General features: G+C 54.5%; 1 protein-coding gene across 2 annotated transcripts in view; it reads right to left on the reverse strand.

Moving 5' to 3' along the window:
- LOC137621252 (uncharacterized) overlaps positions 1 to 7,500 on the reverse strand; it is a 29,412-nt gene that overhangs the window by 7,568 nt on the left and 14,344 nt on the right. The gene's annotated exons all lie outside the window — the stretch shown is intronic.

Below are 7,500 nucleotides of genomic sequence, written 5' to 3' on the forward strand. Positions count from 1 at the left end.
CTTAGAGGTAGGACTTGTCTTGGGGGACAGGGCTGGTGGGCAAATATGTGTAAATAGCTAAGGTTTGTATGGTTAGGAAAAATACAAATTATCTTCGAATTTGTCATTTGTTCCGAAACCGAAATACAAACCATGCTATTTACAGAGGGTGACTTACCCCTTAGGTAGGGTGGAAAGTCCCCAGCCATACTGGCTTTGGCTTTACCCGGGGACTCAGAATCCGAGTGAGTCGCACTCGAGAAAAGGAGTCCCTGCACCTCACAAGTTCCTTGCTCCGCAAGGAACCATGTGGCCTACGTAAGCTTGTGTGTGAAGGAAGAAGTGTGACCCGTCCTAGGCAGTTGACCTGGAGTTCCAGAAGGAACTCTGGGTTAGGACGTTCCCAATACCACCTCGTCAGGGTATGGGGGATGCGACAGTATTGACTCAACACTCGGAACACAAGGAAGCATGGTTTACCTGCAGAGGTTCGAGGTCAGCTATGCAGAGACCAGGATGCTGCTTCCCCGTAGAGGGGATGATGAAGAAAGAAATAAGAGCCAGACATACTTCTTTCGTTCATGCAGACTAAAACCTGATAACAATGCCCTCAACCTTCTGCTACCTGTCCAAAAAGGAGCCTGAGGTTAGACCAGCTGTTGTGTAGCCACCACAGAGCGATAGAAAACGTATCGTGACTCCTGTGGGTCACGCCCTGCAGGAAGCGGGCTGCGAAGGTCATTAAACGCTTCCAGACTCCAGCTTGTAGCACCTGCGTCACAGAGTAGTATTACTCGAAGGCGAGGGACGTTGCGATGTATCCAACATCGTGCTGTAGGGCGACGTGACGGGGGAGGGTCTGGAGACAGGTCGAGATGAATGTCCTTGAGTCCGGGCTGAAGAGGTATACTGGTGACTCTCCCCCGTGTCCTCCTTGTGCTCCCAAATTGGCTGCAACTGAGGACAAACTGCAGCTGTTCCCAGCGCTAACCTATCGATTCCTTTACTGGCAAGAAAGAGAAGGTCTTGGGACATCAGATACAGAATGGAGACTCGAAATCTTGAATGAATTGGACCGAAGGACCGGGACCCCAGATTCTGAGTCTAGCCAACAACTCAGGAGCGAACCTGAATGTTGCCTTCCCCTCTTCCTTAGAAAGGGGGGAGTCGTAAGAGACCAAGAAGATTGCTTACACACTGGCCGTGGCCAGAGTGAGCAGGAAACCTAAGGCGGAATATAATCCGAGGCCTGTCGTAAAGAGTCTTGAGAAGATCTCTTAAAGGACTAAAAGTCCGAGCCATGCTCCAAGTTGGAGGTCTTCCTCCGACTAGGGCAGGGACGATCGTAGCTTCGCATGAGCGGGGATAGATCCAGCAGGCAGGAAAAAGTTATTCCTTTAAGCCTGAAGGTCAGGGAAAGGCTGAGCGACAGGCTTCATTGCCGAGAGCGGAAAGGAGTTTCCTCCCGCCGAAAGGCAATATGACCGTTATTGCTGGAGAAGAGGCCTCAAGGGAAGAGGTATATCTCCCACGGCACCAACCACCTTAGACTCTTCACTTTGCCTGGAAGACCCCTGTGGATGACTATCGCAGATGACGCGACCTCCGTACCGCGACTGTAGCGGGTTGTCTCTTCTTGAGGAGGAGGCGTAGTGTCTCCAGGCATGAAGCCGAAGCGACGCCCTGGTTCGGGAGAGATGTCGCAGTGTGGTTGCTTGAGTAGTCTGCGCCGTGGGAGAAGCTCTCCCGGGAGTTCTGTGAGGGGAAGCAGAGGGTCCAGAAACCGTTCTGCGCATAGTCCCAGTGGAGCTCTCCCATTGAAAGGTTGACAGACAACCTGGTCTTGTTGAGACCCATTGTCCACAGACAAAAAGGAGGGAAGACGCAGGCGTCGAAGTTGTCCCACCATCACCGGAATGCATCTTGCCAGAGTCTCGGGGTCTGAGACTGGGGGGAAGAACAGCGGAAGCTTGAGGTTCCAAGCTGTCGCGATCAGGTCCCCTAGACCAGGACTTGCTGGTTACCCAAGGTCAAAGACCCCCAGGTACACTCTCTCTACGAGGCTCTGCTCGGATAGTCGGAGAGAACGTTCCTCTGCCTGGAATGAGAGAGCCGATGGTGGTATTGAGAGAATCTCAATCATCCCGGTATCTCTACTGCAAGATGTGAAGGTGTGAAAATGCGTCCCCTGCTGGTTAGAATACGCCAGAATCATGAAGTCGACGCGCATGGGGCGACTCGGCAGGAGCTGTAGGATCTGTAGAGGGGCCAGACTAAGGCCCCTAAGCCTGCCTGAATGATGGAGAGGTATCCTTCAGGTCTTGACCATAGGCCTGGACCGGAACATGCCCCCCCCCCTTTCCTTTGACGAGTCCGAGAACAGCATCAAGAATGTGGGGAAAGGAAGAGAATATCCACTACCATCAAGAGGCTCCATAAGTCAACACCCATTGCAGGTCTAATAGTTCCGCTGGTCCCATAGGGGCCAGGAAGTCCGGTTAAACATTGCCTGAAGCCACCGGAACTTGGACCGCCCCACATGAAACTTATCCTGAGGCGACCGTTCGGACTATAGACGGGTCAATGAGGAAAGGAGAACTAGGAAACGTTCCAAGGTAGGGCTGAAAGCTCTGCTTGACTAAGAACAGGTACTGCAACTCTCCTCAGTCTTGCCACAGTCAACTGAAAGGAAGGCTCGGAGGATGTGGTAACAGAATCTGGCGTCCCCAGGTGGTCACCCATCCAAGTACCGACCAGAACCGACGTTGCTTAACCTCGCTGGACGGACGAGAAGCGGGGTTTCAACGTGGTAAGGCCGTTGACTCAATATCATGGCCAGATACTCCAGATGTTGAGGCAGAAGAAGAGAAGGCTCCAAGCAAAATACCATGAACCCACACTCATGGTAAGCATCCGGAAGCTTGTCCCGGCGCTGAAGAAGGTCGAACCCGAGCCTACCGGAGTTGACCAGCCCTCCAAACAGCAGAGGAGGCAGAAGCCTGCACCTGAGCGGCCATGAGGAAGGCAGGGAGAGTTCTCTGGGGAAAAAAACCTGCTATGCCACGGCGGGATAGCCACACTGCATCATAAGTAGGAATACTTGCAGTCTAGGCTGAATTCGACGAGCTCCCTGGAAGATGGATGGAATGGAAACTGAAAGTACCCGTCCTTCCGATCCAGGGTTTAAGGAGTCCTGTCGCCTCGTTACCAGTCTGATCGATTCTGCTGTTCTACGCTGGCCAAAGTTTGTTCGACAAACTTGATCAGGGCTGAGAGGTCGACTACAGAACTCTCCTCTCAGATCCTTCCTTACAAGAAAGGATCGACTGAAGAGGCCGGGGGTGAAGCTGTCGATGATCCTATGGAAGACCTTCTCCTAAGGTATGGATCATTCTGCCCAACCGGGCAACTCTTGCTGACGCTATGGCATAGAGGTTCAGAGACACTGAATTCGCTGACAGAGACGGCAGGCGCGATATCCTTGGCTGATCACAGAGATTGTGCGGGAATGGGCATCGGGAAGCTGTCATTCGGATGAGTAACCTTAAGCATCCTCCCAGCGAAAAACCTGCAATCCTAGAGTTCGTGAACTCTGCCGCTCCTTTTAGGACTATGCCCCCCGGGGGAGCCTCCCGTGCCATCTGTTCCTGACAGGAGGAAACTGCAATTGGACACCTTGTCCCAGTTGTCGTAGCCGATAACTTAGGCCGACGTGGTTGAAAGAAAAGGGCGCTGGAGCCCTGCAGAGTCTGGAAGAAAGCGCCTTGGAGGAGTGAAAATGGAAGTCGATTTCCTCCGCACAGCCGCTGTCTAAGTCTCTGTCCTTGGGCACAAACAAACTCTTCTCAAGGATGGAAGGGTGTCTGAGGTCGTCGACCTCCACAGATGAGACACCCGAAGGAAGCCCTCAGTCAGCGCGTCCAGATGGTACAACTTGTCCGCAAGTTAGATACTTAACGACGAAAGGCCAAGGTGCCTGAGCTCGAGAAGAGGAAAGTACCCATGATCTTCCTGTAGCTTCCATGAACCAAACCTCGGGCCGTAACCAAGGAGGGAAAGGACCTGGTAAGCCCCCAGAGGAAGGGGTAAGCAGTCACCCCTTGTCCGAAGGAGAAATCTCGAACGGGAAGCCCCCCCGCCAAAAATCCTTCCAGGGAATGACGGGGTAGGGCTAACCCAGGTTCTGGAAAGAGGAGTGTTGCTCAGATCTCCCTGAAGTTTCTCCTATTCTTGCAAGTGCCATGCTCTGCGTTTACGGGGTGAGGCCGTGTTCTGGAAATACGCTCCAGAAGAACTCGCCAGGCTGGCCATGCTGCGAAAACCCCATTGGGAATCGTGGTCGCAATCGCCCTGGAGCTCGCGCGATGGTAATTCAAAGATTTGCGCGTGGGCGAACGTGGAAGCGCCCATGCGCGGTAACGCAGGAACGCAAACGAAGGTGAGCGAAGGAGCGCAGAAGGAAGGCGAGCGTGGTAGGAAGGGCGAGAGCTAGTGGTCGGCGAGCGATAACCCATAGACGAGCAATGGATACTGCAAGAAATAAGCCGACGTTTGTGCGAAGAAACACTGTAGGTTCGAGCGACTGAACACTGTCGGTTCGCGCGACGGCGTGCGACGGAACACCGTCGGTTCGCGCAACGGTACACCGTCGGTCCTCGCGACGGAACACTGTCGGTTCGCGCGACGGAACACCGTCCGTCCGCGCGATGGAAAACCGTTGGTTCGCGCGCGGGCGAACATTGGAGAGCAAGGGCGCGGACGCGCATGAGCGTAAACGTGCTGGCACGTGGGTATGTGGGCGCGCAGGCGAATGATTGTGCGGGCGCACAGGCAAGCAGTCGCGCAGGCGAGAGGTCGCGCAGGCGAACGGTCGCGCAGGCGAACAGTCACGCGGGCGCGCAGGCGAACAGTCGCGCGGGAGCACAGGCGAACGGTCGCGCGGGGCGCGCAGGCGAACGGTAGCGCGGGCACACAGGCGAACGGCAGCGCGGGCACGCAGGCGAACGGTCGCGCGGGCGAGCGGTCGTGAGGGTGGGCAGGTGAATGAGCGCGAGTCCGAGGCGGCGAACGCAAGCGTTAGCGCGATGGCGAGGAAACGCGCTGCCGCGTGGGCGAGGAAGACCGCTGGCGATATGGATCAACAGGCGATCGGTGGTGAGCTGGTGAGCGCTAGCGCGCAGGTTGGCGAGGGAGCGTTGTGGCATGCCGACGCGATGGTGAGCAGCACGCGCAGGTGAGCAATCGCGCGATGGCGAGCAGCATGCGAAGGTGAGCGATGGCGAGCAGCATGCGCAGGTGGGCGATCGCTCGATGGTGATCAGCATGCACAGGTGGGAGGTCGCGCGATGGCGATCAGCATGCGCAGGTGGGCGGTCGCGCGATGGCGATCAGCATGCGCAGGGGGCCGGTCGCGCGATGGCGATCAGCATCCGCAGGTGGGCGGTCGGGCGATGGCGATCAGCATCCGCAGGTGGGCGGTCGCGCGATGGCGAGCAGCATCCGCAGGTGGGCGGTCGCGCGATGGCGAGCAGCATCCGCAGGTGGGCGGTCGCGCGATGGCGAGCAGCATCCGCAGGTGAGCGATCGCGCGATGGCGAGCAGCATGCGAGGTGAGCTAGTAGCTGGCGAACCATGTTCCTTCAGAAGTGTTGGAGAACGTTGGCGTGCCGGCTGTAACACACGCGGGCGATCCGGAGATCGCCGAGAGACAGGTGATCGCTGGCGAGCTGATGATCGCTGACGAGCAAAAGGCAACGCGTGGAAGCCTGCGCATAGAAGAAAAGTCCTTGACCCCGACCTGAACCGAAGTTCTAGATTGCGAGGGCGAACGTGGGCGCACAGGGCGCGTAACAGGAACCAACAGGAACAGCAGGGATGATCATCATGAGAGCACTGACGAACAGGAGAGTGCTGAGCAGGAGAGCGCCTGTGCGCTAACACTGAGCAGGAGAGAACACAGCAGAAGGGCGCGCAGGGGAACCCTGACACGCAAGGGAAGAACCCCCGTGGGAGGCAACCCTTTGCCCCGAAGGGATCGTTGTTCGTCGGGAGACTGATGACCGTCGGAAGACCGTTGTCTGTCAGCCGGGAGACTGATGTTCGTCGGAAGACCGTTGTCCGTCGGGAAGACCGTTGCCCGTCGGAAGACGAGATCAGACTGCTGTCCATCTGCACCAAGGCGGAAGATCAAGAAAAAGGATTTGTAGGCTGCAAACGGAGATTCAAAAAGGCGCCTCTTAGCACCCTTATAAGGAGATGAGAGGCCCTTACGACGAGGCGGACAGTGGGCCTTACGGCGAGGGAGGCCAACAGCAACAGCAACAGAAGAATCCTCCGAAGAGGAGTCTCTATGAGTGTACTCTCTCGCGAACGAAAGAGAAACACTTCGTAGAAGAGACTGGTCAGCCAGTGACCTAAAAGGAGCAATCCTCCGAAGAGGAGCTCCTGCAGTTGCCCAGCCCCTTGAGCGAAACTGCAGGTGTGATCGCTCAGCACCAAGAGCATAGTCGCACGAAAAAAAGGCAAGAGAAGAACCCCCCAAAAGGGAAAAAACTCAAGCCTGGACAGGAAAAACTTCCCTCGGAAGGAAAGTTACCCGCCCAAGGAGGCAAGCCTCCTGAGAGTTCTAAAATGAACTGGAGAGCTGTCCGTCGTCACGGGAGTACTTCCAGTAGAAGGAGACACGCCCCTGACGAAAATACAAGGGGGGAGGCAGCAACAGCCGAATCCCCAGGACTCAACAAGACAGCTCACACCGTTGCCATATTACAGAAACGAACTAGATCGGTAACTGTAAAAAAATAAAACAAAAAACATTAGTACACATTCATTCCCCCGGGAAGGCTCCGAAGAGGAATCCCGAGGTAAAGGAAACAAGAATTACACAACAGGCACGTGCCCTCACAACCACTTACACTCACGGAAGGAGAGCTGTAACCAAAACAGAATTATAACAATTATAATTATGTAACTATGTAATTATGTAATTTAAAAATGAATGAACACTAAAGAAAGAACGAAAACCCCAAAAGGAATCGTTCTACAAGCTGAAAAAAAAAAAAAACTACAATTAGATTCATAAACTAATTGAGACAAACGTACGGCGTAGCAACCACCCCACACGGAAAGGAAGCTACAAGGGCGTAGTAACACGTAGTAAAAGGGTGAACGACCTCAAGAGAGAGAGAGAGAGAAAGACATAAGTCAAACTCGATCGCCACCCATAAAATTACGCCGTGGTGGCCTAACTGCCGAGGACTCCATGTAGATATCGTACACTACACACACAATTCTGAAAAGGAACTTACTGATTTCTATACTCAAATATATATACAAACATGAAAACATGTTTACATATATATTGAGTAAATGAAAAGTAAGCGATTAAGTAAAGACAAAACAAACAATGGCTGCCAAGAGAGGACCAAGACAGAGAAGTCTGTCACAGTCCGAGCCAAAAGTGAAAGTGAGCATTCATCTGTGTGTGAGGGGGGTGGGGGGGAGGGGTAGCTAGCTACCACT

Source organism: Palaemon carinicauda, chromosome 27 (assembly GCF_036898095.1).
Source record: "Palaemon carinicauda isolate YSFRI2023 chromosome 27, ASM3689809v2, whole genome shotgun sequence".
NCBI classification, from domain to species: Eukaryota; Metazoa; Arthropoda; class Malacostraca; order Decapoda; family Palaemonidae; genus Palaemon; species Palaemon carinicauda.